Source organism: Siphateles boraxobius, unplaced genomic scaffold (assembly GCF_051911475.1).
Source record: "Siphateles boraxobius isolate OS27281-9 unplaced genomic scaffold, OSU_SipBor_1 33, whole genome shotgun sequence".
NCBI classification, from domain to species: domain Eukaryota; kingdom Metazoa; phylum Chordata; class Actinopteri; order Cypriniformes; family Leuciscidae; genus Siphateles; species Siphateles boraxobius.
The window spans coordinates 891,101-906,641 of NW_027508953.1; the positions used below are offsets into that span (position 1 = coordinate 891,101).

The following is a 15,541-nucleotide window of genomic DNA, read 5'->3' on the forward strand; positions in this document are numbered from 1 at the left end:
CTAGGACTGAACTGAACACACTTACAGACTGTTTCCAAAGACTGAAGCAGATTTTAAACACCGCATTTGAACACAGAATAAACGCAACTGTCTCTGACTCGGCGAGTTTGGGCATTATCAGTCGTAAGTATTAGATTACATTCATAATCGGCCTTACAGTCGTTTAGTGTGTCCCCGGCTTGATGGGACGCACCTAAAAAAATTGTTTCTTTAAATGTTATGCTTATTGTCTGTTGTGACCACCATGAGGAATACCAAAAGCTAAACTTCAACCACTAGGCCATAACTACCCAGTTCAAAGCTCTTTGAAAGCCAAGGTTTATCTAGACAAGACCTCTTAAGTCCACATAGTTCTTGGGCTTAAGAAGACTGATCTTGACTTTGACATACAGCAACATTTAAACAGCACCAAACTCCCTGGATATAAACTTTCTGGGCAAAAAAAAGACCCTTCAGTGGGATTAGTTGAGTTAGAAGGGACAACTGAGCTATGATACAACTTACTGACCTCCAGTAAGACTATCAAGACGATGTGTTCCTCTCTGTGCGTCTGATTGCCTTACAGGTTTTCTGTGATTAATGGCAGGTTTTGTGTTGTATCGATTCCCTATTGGCTTGGCACTGGTCACTTCCGCCCATCTTATCATTGGCAGGAGGCGGCTCCGCTTTCTCCTCAACATTGATTGGCTCACAGAAAGTGCTTGTGGTTGTGGTCGAGCTGCCCACAGTAACACACAATTCATCCATTCCTTAGACGATAAAAGCAATGAAACTGATAACTTACAGTAGAAATGTGGTTAAAAAGATGCATTGAACAGATGTACACTACCGTTCAAAAGTTTGGGGTCAATACGATTTTTTTTCTTCAGAAAGGATGCATTAAATTCATCAAAAGTGAAAGTAAAGACATTTATAATAATGCAAAATATTTATTTTTTAATTAAATGCTTTTCTCTTGAACTTTCAAAGAATCCTGAAAAAAATCAATCACGGTTTGCACAAAAATATGAAGTTTTCAACTTTGATAATAATCATAAATGTTTCTTGAGCATCAAATCATCATATTATAGTGATTTCTGAAGGATCATGTGACACTGAAGACTGGAGTAATGATGCTGAAAATTCAGCTTTGATCACAGGATTAATTACACTTTACTAAATATTCACATAGAAAACAGCTGATTTACATTGAAATAATATTTCTGGGTTTGTTTTGTATTTTTAATTAAAAAAATGCAGCCTTGGTGAGCAGAAGAGAATTCTTTTAAAAACATTAAAAATCTTACCGACCCCAAACTTTTGAACCGCAGTGTATGCTAATGCTCAACAAACCTGACTATGCATGTTTTGAGCTGTGGCACAGTGGGTCATGCAGGTGCTCCGGGAACATGAGTTCGAATCTGGCTTGCATGATGTTCTAATCCCATTTCTTCTCTTTCCACCACTTTCCTGTCTTAAGAATTGACTGTGAAATTACAGGCAAAAGTACATAACCTCTATCAATCTATGATACACATTAAATTCTGATCGTTTTCAAGCCTAAGGCCAAATTCAAGATAAGCAGTATCAACACTGAAAAGGTTTTATCTCTTCAAACAAAGGGGTCAAAACGTCCCCCACTAGACCCAGTTTAATGTCATTTATTGTTATTAATGAGGGGGATTTAGGGGGTCATGAGGTCACTTTCAATTTGTAACTTGTTCCACTCAAGCATCTATTTGGTTATAGAGTCTCAATCAGTCATTGCACTCGATTATTATGATAACAACAATTTGGACAGACTCTTAAAAGTAATAAAATCAGTAAAGGAACAGTTCACCCAAAAGTGAAAAAGAAAATGTAATTTACTCATGTCATTTAAAACCTGTATGCATTTTTGTGTGAACCACAAAATAAAATATTAGGATGCATAAATGATCTTTAAATGTGAAGCATGTAATTTCGCATGTCTAGCAATACTAAACTTAATTGCTAAATAATGGCTATTTTTAGGGTCATGGAAGAAATTAATATGTTTATTCAGCAAGGATGCAATAAATTGGTAAAAAAAAAAAATTAACAGTAAAGACATTTATAATGTTACAAAAGATTATATTTCTAATAAATGCTGCTATTTTAAAATAAATGCTGAACTTCCTGTTCATCAAAGAATTGAAGCAGCACAACTGTTTTCAACATAGCAGTTGATGATAATCAGAAATGTTTCTTGAGCAGCAAATCAAATCCATAAAGATAAGATAACATTTTATGGCATATTTTTATGGCTGAGTGAACATGATCATGATCTTGAGCACCAGCCTCACCTTGAATCTGTGCTTGAGGTTTACGGTCTCTTAATGCATGTCTTAACTTAAATCCACTATTGACCTCTACGGCCTCTGTCTAACATTTATGCGTCTCAAAAATTCCCCTCTCATCTCCCGGTCAATGGTGTTTTTTTGGTAGGAAAATTATAAATGCAAATCTAATCTGGTCGGCTTGTAATGTGATCAGTATGACGGCCGATCAATGTGTACCGTCATGCAAACGGGAGGCAGTGATGTATGTGAGAGAGAAGGAGTGAGGGGGGCTGACCGCTCTCGCTTTATCACTACACTGTGTGTGTGTGTGTGTGTGTGTGTGTGTGTGTGTGTGTGTGTGTGTGTGTGTGTGTGTGTGTGTGTGTGTGTGTGTGTGTGTGTGTGTGTGTGTGTGTGTGTGTGTGCGGGGGTAGGTTTAGGCATAGGGTTAGTGTAAGAAGAGAGAATATACAGTATGGACAGTATAAAAACCATTACATCTATGGAGAGTTCCCACAAAGATAGTGAACAAGACATGAGTGTGTGTGTTTGTGCGCATGTGAGTGAGTGAGTGTGTGTGTGTGTGTGTGTGTGTGTTTGTATGTACGTGTGCGAGCGTGCGTGTGTGTGTGTGTGCGTTTGTGTGTTTATGCGTGCCTCTCTGTGTGTGTGTGTGTGTGTGTGTAAGTGAGTGAGTGAGTGTGTGTGTGAGTGTTTATGCAGGTCTAATCTGTGTGTGAGCATGTGTCTGTGTGTCTGTGTTTGTGTGTGTGTGTGTGTGTGTGTGTGTGTGTGTGTGTGTGTGTGTGTGTGTGTGTGTGTGTGTGTGTGTCTGTGTGTGTGTGTGTGTGTGTGTGTGTTCAGTGCGTGCCTCTCTCTCTGTGTGTGTGTGAGTGAGTGAGTGTGTGTGTGTGTGTAAGTGAGTGAGTGAGTGAGTGAGTGTGTGTGTGTGTGTGTGTTTGTGTGTAAGTGAGTGAGTGTGTGTGTGTGTGTGTGTGTGTGTGTATAAGTGAGTGTCTGAGTGAGTGAGTGAGTGTGTGTGTGTGTGTGTGTGTGTGTGTGTGTGTGTGTGTGTGTGTGTGTGTGTGTGTGTGTGTGTGTGTGTAAGTGAGTGAGTGAGTGAGTGAGTGTGTGTGTGTGTGTGTGTTTGTGTGTAAGTGAGTGACTGTGTGTGTGTGTGTGTGTGTGTGTGTGTGTGTGTGTGTGTGTGTGTGTGTGTATAAGTGAGTGTCTGAGTGAGTGAGTGAGTGAGTGAGTGAGTGAGTGTGTGTGTGTGTGTGTGTGTGTGTGTGTGTGTGTGTGTGTGTGTGTGTGTGTGTATAAGTGAGTGTCTGAGTGAGTGAGTGAGTGTGTGTGTGTGTGTGTGTTTGTGTGTAAGTGAGTGAGTGTGTGTGTGTGTGTGTGTGTGTGTGTGTGTGTGTGTGTGTGTGTGTGTGTGTGTATAAGTGAGTGTCTGAGTGAGTGAGTGAGTGAGTGAGTGAGTGAGTGTGTGTGTGTGTGTGTGTGTGTGTGTGTGTGTGTGTGTGTGTGTGTGTGTGTATAAGTGAGTGTCTGAGTGAGTGAGTGAGTGAGTGTGTGTGTGTGTGTGTGTGTGTGTGTGTGTGTGTGTGTGTGTGTGTGTGTGTGTGTGTAATATCTCTACCCTTTCTTATCTACTAGCCTTCTCACCTTGAAAAGTGATCTCTGATCTCTGGTGGGTCAAACCAGCAAACCCGAGATTTTCTTTCTCTTGTTAGTTTGATAACTTCATTAATTTCTTTTTAAAGAGGTTAGTGACAACACTTAGATCTCTCCTGCCCACCAAGACTGCATGTATCTCATTAAAAATACAGTAAAAACAGTAATACTGTGAAATATTATTACAATTTAAAAGAAATGTTGGTTTCACTTTATGTTGATGGTCCCTTTAACACATTCGGTTGTCTATAAGTAACATTTCACCTTCATGTCTACTGACTCTCATTAGAGTTTTAGTAGAGTATTAGTAGACGGGTAGGGTTTGGGTTAGAATAAGTTGACATGTAGTTGCAAAGTTACTTATAGTTAACAGAATGTTCAAAAGGGACCATCAAAATAAAGTGTTACCGAAATGTTTTCTATGTGAATATATAGTAAAGTGTAATTTATTCCTGTGATCAGAGCTGAATTTACAGCATCATTACTCCAGTCTTCAGTGTCACATGATCCTTCAGAAATCAGTATAATATGATGATTTGATGCTCAAGAAACACGTATGATTATTATCAATGTTGAAAACAGTTCAATATGACAATATGATTCATATTTTTTGTGGTGATACATTTGTGATACTTCAGATATTTCAGGATTCTATTGATGAATAGAAAGTTCAAAAGAACAGCATTTATTTGAAATAGTAACATTATAAACAGTCACTTTTGCTCAATTTAATGCATCCTTACTGAATAAAAGTATTCATTTTGACTCCAACGCTTCGTTTAGTGTTTGTACAGAAGTAAAAAATAAATAAAAGGTATTAAGTTACTCAAAGCTACGTTTTACCAAAAGTGAACCTGATAAAATAACAGAATATGATTTTAAAAAAACAATATTCAATACATAAATAGTCAAGTGGTGATAATGTATGTATATGGACTTTGGCACATTAATATGACTTTCACATGCTATTCCACAACAGCTTTAAATGTGGTTCATCCAGTTCAATTTGATTGTTTTGGAAAAAAAAAAGTTGCTTTCATATTTCATAGAAAACATGAAAGCCACTTAAACTTTGTGATTAACACCTCAATATTTGACACTCACCATGACTCACTGAACTAGTAATGAAGCTTAAAGCAATCCTGTTTCATATTAGACCGTCAGCAGTTTTCGCCGCCATCGGCATCTAAAGATCACAAATGTGATTTAGTACTAGTTTAACAGTCACATTTTGTATACTCCGTCGCACATACATTTACACAGTTAAAGCGGGAGGTTAGAGGGGTTTGTGTTGACCGCCTGTCTGACCGCAGTGGTGGGTGGGAGATTTATTTAAGATAAACCAGCGAGCTCTGAAAGCCACACAGGCCACAGAAACGGCAGCCCGGTACATCTTCATTAACAAGAAACATTTCTATTGATTTCATTTTTCCAGCGTTTCAAGTTACACATAAGAAATATGTATGGTGGGGTTAAATGAGTTATCCTGACCCGATTTGTATCGAGCACACTCTTTATGATATTATCTATGGGATCGGTTAGTCAGTGGGTGTCAAAACTATTTGGCTGTAATGAGATAATGCACAGCTGCAGTCCTGATGGGCCGCAGAAGCAGGAGAGACGGCAATTCAATTGTATCCTGCGGGACAATGGGCAAAGTGAAAGGTGTAGTAGGGACAAAAGCGGAGAGTCCGATAAAATGTAGTGGGAAAATCTGAAGAACTTCAGTAGTTTTATGATAGCCGGCTCTCTATTTTTATGTTTTGTTTACATTCTTTTTATCATGACATTTCATAACATTTTTTCACAGTTCTCATTACATCAGGATGTGTGTGTGTGTGTGTGTGTGTGTGTGTGTGTGTGTGTGTGTGTGTGTGTGTGTGTGTGTGTGTGTGTGTGCGTGCGTGCGTGCGTGCGTGCGTGCGTGCGTGCGTGCGTGCGTGCGTGCGTGCGTGTGTGTGTGTGTGTGTGTGTGTGTGTGTGTGTGTGTGTGTGGGGAATGTGCTTAAATGTCATTTAAAAATATACACTAGCATTAAAAAAAATGTGGGGTCTGATTTATAACCGTTGCTTTCGCACAAAACAGGCCCTAAAGGAGGCGTACGCCACTTACGCCACATTAGTTGTGCACCTCCACACAAACACACAAACCCTGTCTCATGCGTACAAACATTTTAACATATCAGTTTTAGTGATGGCAGATGAAGGAAAACCACTTTAAATCTTCATTATGAGTCCTAATCATACATACAATGCATCTTCACAATAACAGTTTAAATAAATAAAAGAATCATTTAAACTATGTTTTACATCTGATATACACATTTAGATTAAATATGCCATTTTCACTAATGGAGTTAAGCACTTAAAAAATACATGAAATCATTGCCGAGAAGTTATTTTTTTTTATATATTTCTAATAAATAGAAATATTTGTAGAGGATGCGCTGCTTTTGAACACTTTGCCTGTGTCTCTGTTACTTTAATTTCCTATTATCAGTGTAAAGCTGCTTTGAAACAATCTATGTTGTTAATAGTGCTATATAAATGAAGGTGGCTTGACTTTTCCTGTGGCATGCTGTGTTTTAATGTTTAAATACAGCGAGGTTTGCTTAGCGCTTGATAACAGCAGAATTCATAGTCTGAGAAAATATTTTTGTGTAAATAATGAGTAATAATGCACAATATCTGTTTCCATTAAAAATATAAAGCCATTAAAAATACTATTTGGCCAGTGGAAAAGATTGAGAAAAAACCTTCTCTGAAATGTATTTTATAATACTTGATTTATTTATTCGTAAACAAAGAAAGGATAGGCTACTAAATGATTTTTAGCAATGTAATGTGACGCACATCCGTATCTCATATTTTCCTAATGTCTTGTACCGTTAAACATGGTATCACGTGGATGAATATGCATATGCAAATGATATGCAGATGAGGATATGCATAGTAAACGAGGCTCTATATATGAGTATTTCAGGGTGGAGACGCATGTGCGCACAATCTTCCGCTGACTGGGATTTATAAAGGGAATTTTGCGCAGGTTCTGGCGGACGCGCGGTTTTATAAGTCTGAATATTTTTTTGGCATACGTCATTTTTGGCTTTCGGGCGCACGCACACTTTTAGTTAAGATCCTAAACACCGTTTTATAAACGAGACTCCTGAGCTGCTCCTCATTCACTACTGGATGACAACTAGCGACTCATTCGTGTGTTAAACATAGCATCGATCTGAGCACATGTTTTGTTTTCCTGCAGGTCCCGATCTGACGCCGTTCACTGATCCTCGCGTCGGCCTGGATCGTTCCTTCCCCTCGCTCCCCTCTCTACCGGACGGGCGTTTCTCGGACCCGCGCGTGCCGTACCCGACCGGGCCGTTCACCTACACCCCCACTTTTTTTTTACACTTTTATTTAAGATCCGAAACACAGTTTTATAAAAGAGGCCCCAGGTGCAATGTCAAAAAACCCCACTAAAGTCTCAGTAAACTCGACTCAGGTTTGGTCTGACTGGTTTTCCTCACTCGTCCTTCTGCAGGCCTTCAGAGGGCATATTGATCAGCCTTTATATCCAATAGCTACTCTGCGATTACCGCACTAAGAGTGTGCTGTAATTCATGTCATTATTTCTAGAGTGCCGCTGCTTTTCATTTATCAGCAGAATGTTTGTGGGAAGATGTTTGCAATCTTTCAGAGGTCTGCAAATGGAAAATTAATCTCGCTCTTGTAATTTAAACGACAGGGACAGACGCTGAAGGTCTCTTTGCATTACCATACCTCTTCTTCTCCGTCGTTCTCCTCATCTAGGTCATGCTACACCACCTGAAACGAAAAACAACACAAGACTTCAGCGTTTCTTTACTGTCGCCAAACATGACATTAATTTTTACAAAGTTTTAGAGAAAGATACTCTAAAACCTCTACAAAAACTTGGAGCAATTTGTTGTTTTCCTCAAACAAATTAGTCTTTGTGATTTATGTTTGTTTATATATCCAATGCCGTATGAATAATGATATGCACTAAAATAGACGGCACTTTTTCAATTACACAACTGTTCAAAAGTTTGGGGTCTGTAAGATCCAAGCTGAATTTTCAGCATCATTACTCCAGTCTTCAGTGTCACATGATCCTTCAAAAAATCATTCTGATATGATGATTTGATGCTCAAAAAAATTTTCTGATTATTATCAATGTTGAAAACAGTTGTGCTGCTTCATATTTCATTTCAGATTTTTTTGCTGAATAGAAAGATCAAAAGAACATCATATATTTAAATATACAAATATTTTGTACACTACACTTCTACACTACTTTTTAAACTACATTGTAAAGTCGGGTGTACACTGTATGATTTTTTCTCTGTCCTCTATGATTGTTGCTTATCAGATTGTTTGATATGAGCCAAGGCAGACTGCGCAACAACAGATTTATGTCAGATTGCATATACGTATTAGCTAAGACTTTGATCATGATTGACGCAAATTGTAAGGCTATTTCACGTTAGTCTTATCAATTGTCGTATCCTCTTTGACACACAAAACTGAAATGATGCTAGAAAGAAAAAAACGCTGGATGAAAGAGTAAATGGTCACTTTCATATTACAATCATAACTTAAAGGAAAGCTAATTAACATGATATTTATGTTGCATATCATATAGACCAGTGTTATTTTAGTATCACTGATTTACTATAATAGTATTTATTTATATTTAGATTTTATCTGTTTTCATGTTTTTAAGTAATTTTAGGGATGTATGATATATCGGCCACTTTATCGGTATCGACCTATATGTGTTCATTTTTAATGTTATCGTTATCGACCTGAAAGGAAAATTTGCTATATATAAATAATGGATTATTTGCTTTCAGCTGAGACACTTTAGATGCACACTATTTGCCATGATGGTTTTGAATTGCTAGAAATATAATTGAAATCACTTCAAAAAAGGAAAATACAGTTCAGTGCAACAAGTGCAGCTCAAGTTTGACATATAGGCTACATAAAATTATAATAAGAACATTATTATTGTGTTCTTGGGACAGATTTAATGGTGAGAGTTTTATTTTTGTAATCAGGCTCTCAAAAATTATATAAAAATTTGGATTTAGATTTATTGGCCAATATATAGGTTATTGGCATTCAAATATACCTAATTATCGGGTATCGGTATCAGCCAAAAAATTGAATATAGGTACATCCCTAGTAATTTTGTTGTGTTTTTGTCTTTTTTTAATGTCTATATCGTTTTTAATTATTTTTTTGTACTTAATAGAACACATTATCATCAAATCATACTGTGCTCCCATGGTTTTGTATTATACGGACATCGGAGTCACACTCACAAGCATTTAATCAGGTATCGATCCGTCCACTATGCATCTTTTGATGATTACCAAAAATTGTTTCAGATGACAAAATCATAGCTAAAACTCCAGCAAAAACTCCTTTAAAAATGCTGAGACATTTGAGGAACTCCAAGGCACAAGATCAAGTGCAGACCCCAAAAGCAGTAGATGAAGTTGTACAGCAGTCTTGTGAAATATGAGATGACGGATTCTAACTCTGATGGATGGATACAGACGCCATTGTACGCATCCATCTCTTCTGGCAGCGTGTCAAAGCCCACACACCGCTCTCTGTCCGTCCAAAACAATAAACCTTCACATCCAGCTTCATTGGGCCCGAGCTAAAATCAAAGCGGCCCTGACATGTCTTCTAAATCCAATCATAGGTCAATAGCTGGAATGATTGATTGGCTTCAAATCCAATTGCATCTTCCCAGGCCTGTGCTTGGGCCCTATTAGAGATTGGCATTGGCAGGGCCCGTCTTGGGAGTCCCGGCATCGTGGGAAGTGTCTGTCTGCCAGCTCTCTTTAATTGCCTTATTAAAACAGCCAAGAGTTCTGGATTGGCCAGTGCTTATTAGCCTGATTGAGGTTGGTAACGGAGCGAGATCGAGCTGAGGTCTCGTTGAAGGAAATTATGCTGCTGTGCAATATAAAAGCTAGTAATATGAAGCAAACAAAGACCAACAAAATACTAAATGGTATAGTCCATGATTAATCACAAGAGACTTACATTGTTGTGGGGTATAAAACAAGCCTGTTTGCCAAAGCTTGCAAAACCAGGGCAGATTGTTCTGGTCCATTTTTTTTATCTTTACAAATATAACAGATTATCAATCGGACTTTTGAACTTTTCTGCAAGAGGAGATTACAGCAAAAACCAAGGCAGAGGTTGTGCACGAACACTTGGTCTAATGAGATCATGTAGACTAAGGAACACATCTGCTAATAATTGCCAATGCTTGTTAGATATTGTAAAGGTGTGGCATGCAAATTAGTAAGATCTGCATATCACACCATAAACTTGCATATTGTCTTTAAAAGACAACAGTGAGACTTTTGATGCGTAGCAAGATGTGCAACAGCTGCTTTGTTTACATTGCACGGGAATAAGAAATTAATTTTCTTGATAACAACATGTGCTAATTAAGTCTAAATTAGACATGCTAAATGCACTGTGGCATTCAACACTACATTGGGATCTCACCAGGATGTAAGTTAGGTTGTTAATGGTTAACATGGGCTGGTCCCATCAATGGATTCCTCAGCCAGTATTAGTGGCTGTAAAGATAAGCAGCGTTCAGAGTTTGGAGTCCAGAGGCTGTGGATAACATTGAAGATGAGGATGACACCAGCAGGTGCTCAGTTACTTGTGTCGAAGCCCTAAAGAAGAGCAGAAGTGGAGAACGGAGGGTGAGTATGGTCCTCAAAAGAGGCTTTAATATGGGTAATTCATGAGGGAATCTAAGAAAATACATTTACATTTAGTAATTTAGCAGACTCTTTTATCCAAAGCAACTTACAACTGAGGACTAAAGCAAGTCGTGAAGACTAAAGTCATCGTGAAGAGGCAAGAACAACGCAAGAAGTGCTCAAAATACAAAGTTCAGGCATTGCTCAGAGTAGCAAAAGCCAGACAAGGGAAGATTTAAAGGAGAAGGAAAGTTTTATTTGTTTTATGTTAAGTACTCACGGAAGAGATAAATAGCATTGTATACATAAATACTTAAACAATAACACATGCATTTATTATCATTTAAGTGGTAAATCATCTTAAATTAAACTTTTTTTGGAATCTAAACTTTAAAATTAAAATTAAAAGGAAAATAAAACTACAACAGCATCTTAGCACTTAACTAAATATGGGTAATTCATGAGGAAATCTAAGAAAATAGCATTGTGTACATAAATACTTAAACTATAACACATGCATTTATTATAATTTAAGTGTTAAATCATCTTAAATTAAACTTTTTTTAGAATGTAAACTTTAAAATTAGAATTACAACGGAAAATAAAACTACAACAGTATCTTAGCACTTAACTAAATATAGGTAATTCATGCGGAAATCTAAGAAAATAACATGGTGTAAATAAATACTTAAACTATAACACATGCATTTATTATCATTTGAGTGGTAAACCATCCTGAACTAAGTTTGTTTTTAGAATCTAAACTTAAAATGAAAACGGAAAATAAAAACTGTAACAGTATCTTAGCACTTTACTCTGCCTGAGAATGCTGTGAATTTGTTGATTTTAATGGGATTTGTGTTGCAAGGACGTCGAAGGAAACACAATCTGTTACCGTAAACACTTAGAGCCTATATGTGATGTTAGATCAGATCAGTTCTCACCTCGTCTGGGTCCTGCTCAAATTTGGCAGATGCAACAGTTGTCCAGACAGGAGAGCGCATCACGACAGAGGGAGTGTGTGTGGAACGGCTGACAGCACATTAGTGCAGCTCTCAAAGCGTTAGACGGGCACATGAGCCAAATCCAATAGAGTCTGAGCTACGAGCAGACAGCCTAAAAGGTTTGTAGCAGCGCTGTGAAATGAACAGATCAACAGAAGCACTGTAATTACCGAGCAATTAACGAGCCAGGTCTCAGCAACATGATATAGTACACAAACAGTGAAAGGCGTATCAGAGTAGATAAAGGTGTAAAGACAGAATTACAGACAAGAGGACAAGAATTCAAGTGTGTGTCAAAGCTATAGCGAAAGAAAATGCAGAGAGTAAATGAGACTCTTCAACATCTCAATGCTTTGCTCTTGAGATTAAATGGAGAGCAAATTGAGAGCAAAAGCTGCCAGTTAAGTTTTAACTTTGTCTGGGAGAGTAAAAATAGCTGTCATACAGTAAGAGTATTGAGCTATACAAATAATGTGGATATCAGCTCTTGGAAAAACTTCATACTGAAATCTGAGCATCACAATGTTATTGAAACTCTACAGGCAAACAATAGTTCATGCAAATAAATAAATAAATAAATAAATAAATAGATGCAGGACATTTTAGCAAAAGTCTAAAAAAATGATTTGTCACATTACTATTGAAATAATTAGATGAATATTAGATGAAAAACTTGCATTGGCAACTAAGTGAAAAAAAACAATCAAATTATTAAAACTAAAATAAAGTAAAGTAAAAAAAAACTAATAAAAATGACAAATTACTAAAACTTAAACTATAATGAACACAAAAATAAGCACTTAGATGATCTCATTTGTGAATACACTCTCCTTTGGGAAAAAAAAAACTCTTAAAGGGAACGAGTTCTCAAACTAAAAGTTGAAAGTGCCAACAAAAGTAAGTGATGGGCTTCTCTGGGCTCTTGAGGTGCTATCGCTATCTTAAGCGGGAACAATCACTCCTCCGACACATTAATTATTAATCCCAAGGAGTAGTTAATTATTTATGTTAATTGCTGATTTAAGTTTCCTTCCCCAAACACAGAAACACAGGGGGATGGGAGAACAACGGGAGTTAAGGTCAAACAATCAGGCGTCGAGAGGCAGACACTTTACTCAATCTGTTTAACCCCGCTTTGTTAGATGCAATCGACTGTGTCACAAGGGACCGACGCATACCGACACAGAGGCTTTAATGATGCACGACCCCTATTTATACCAATGAAATTAGTAAATTCTGCTTTTCTGGTGTTGTTTTCAGAATGGCGGCGAGTGGTAGTCTTCAGGTCGAGCACAACATCTGACCTCTTGCTCTCAGTAACAAGGATTCATCCTGTTGTGGAACACAAATCCAACAGGGAATCTCTGTTACTGGGGGTTAAGGTTCAGCGTTTCACTTGGTGGAGGTCAGAAGACACCGGAGACACCTTGAAATCAAGGCAAATGACCTTGAAAAATGATACAAAAAGAGTGTTGACTTGCATTGACTTCTTATTAATTGACCTGTGCAATGAGAGGCCAAGGCTCGAATTTGTTCTTTTGCATAAAATGAACACATTTTCTCAATTAGAGAATATGAGAACATACAAAGCTCTTGTCTATATTAGATATATTGAAGGGGTGGTAAAACACGATTTCACTTTTCTAACTTTAGCTAGTGTGTAATGTTGCTGTTTGAGCATAAACAACATCTGCAAAGTTACAATGCTCAAAGTTCAAAGCAAAGGGAGATATTTGCTTTTAAAGAAAAGGACTACAACAAACGGCTGGTAGGGACTACACGACATTCCTCCCGGGTTAGTGACATCAGCAACCCTAAAATGTACATAAACCCCGCCCCCGGGACACGCAGTCCATGTCGAGAAGAGGAAAAGTTGTTGTATAAGAGTACATTTGTGAGTCAGCTCAAACTTTAACATCCTTCTTTTCACATGCAATAAAAAGTCACTCTGTGTGCATCTCACAACAGTTCCTATATGAGCGATTTATAGATTATCATGACAGAATATGCTAATTGAAGATGGTTAACTCCACATCAGCAACATAAATTCATCAACTAACCATTCAGAGACGTCCTGTTGCATTCTACATGTTGTCACTTCTTCTTGAGTCTCTCCATCTTTGTCTGATTCTGGTTTAACAGTAAAGGCAGAACAGTTTCTGTCATTTTAGTGTGTCTGCGTGAGGTAATCGCAGCTGCTAACACACACAGCTCTTGAAACCCCGCCCTCTGAGGCAGCTCATTTGCATTTAAAGGGCCAGGCAAAAAACGGAGCGTTTTTGCTGACCCTAAAAAAGTGACAACTTTAACATGCTATCTAAAAATATCTGTGGGGTATTTTGTGCTAAAACTTCACACACACACACACACACACACACACACACACACACACACACACACACACACACACACACACACACACACACACACACACACACACACACACACACACACACACACTGGGGACATCAGAGATTTAATTTACATCTTGTGAAAAGGGCATTTTACCACCCCTTTAAGGCAAGACACTTTTCCATGCACAAGTCAAATTTGAAATTTTGGTCTATTTTGCTTACATAACTTGACTTCTTTTAGACTAGTGGAAAGAAAACACCCAAAATAAACATTTAAGTGTGTATTTTATGACACTTTATCTATTTGTATCTGTAGACTTCAATTACAATGAATATCTTTAAAGGTCAGAAATCTTCACTTCAGCGGCTTTACACACACCAAACTTTCCAGTGTTATTCATATTTATATTCTGAAGGTTTTTTACAGAGGAGTTTGTTTATATATCATTCACCTGATATTTAATATTTTATTCCTAAGAACATATGGATTTTTTTTTCTGGCCGTTGACTATTTTATTTATTTGTTTTAATGTACGGAGTGATAAAAAGAGACTCTCTAATACTGTATGTCAACAGAATCTAATTGGCTTGAGGACTTGCATATTAAACATAACACAACTTTCAATAAAATTCAATATACTTATCTATGACTTGTCACTTCGGGAAAGTATGGTGATCTATAAGTTACATTTTTACCCTATTCATCTGTGGTGCCTTGCCTTAAAAGAAAATAAAAACAATTTCAGTGTTTAAAAAAGGGAAAAACATTGAAAAAAAATGGATTTGGAAGACATTCACAGTCTGTTTACCAGGTTCCACTGCATTGCCCTTTCAACTCCACATTTAAAACATCCCATTTGCCCCTTCCTTAGTTTCACCCCAATAGTTCCTGGACAGGATCGGCCCAAGAGAGTGTGAGAGAGGGGGACCGCTGTTGTTTACCTGTCATGGCGTGCCCGGCCTCCACTCTTCAATGCTTCTCCCCTGGGCTCTTCCCATCTCCTCTGCTGTTCCCAAGACAACAATCCCATTTCGTTTGGTTCTTCTCAAACTAGCATGGGTCTCGGGAGGCTCTCAATTAACTAGCTAGTCAGTGCTTCACACGAGATGCTGCGGAAAGAAACAAAAGTGGGATATCAAACAGACTGCAAACATTAAAATACTTCTCTCCCAAAAGGGTGATAGTGGGAAAGAAGTGCTCAGTTTAATTTAATAAATTATATAAGGTCCTTGTTTTCGTATGTTCTTTTTAAAGGTGCAGTGTTTTATTTCTGCAACATTAATGGACTCTTTCTATAATACTCCCCCTTCTGCTAATTGGTTAGAAAACATGTAGTCCCGCCCCCAACTCAAGGGGTAAATAAATGTTTGGATGATTAGCATGAGACATTTAGTCCCTGCTTGTAGATAAACCCAAATGTTTTAATTGTATTGTATTTGTGCATAGTAATTAAATTATGCAA

The 15,541-nt window shown here is 37.6% G+C and overlaps 1 long non-coding RNA gene across 1 annotated transcript; it reads right to left on the reverse strand.

The window, feature by feature from the left end:
- Window positions 1-514: 514 nt before the first annotated feature.
- On the reverse strand, window positions 515-15,217 carry LOC143701506 (uncharacterized). Its single transcript, XR_013190121.1, has 5 exons — window positions 15,021-15,217; window positions 10,515-10,690; window positions 7,737-7,781; window positions 5,061-5,142; window positions 515-718 (listed from the first exon to the last, which is right to left on the reverse strand). It is a non-coding gene; the product is annotated as an uncharacterized LOC143701506 (long non-coding RNA).
- Between the last annotated feature and the right edge of the window lie 324 nt (window positions 15,218-15,541).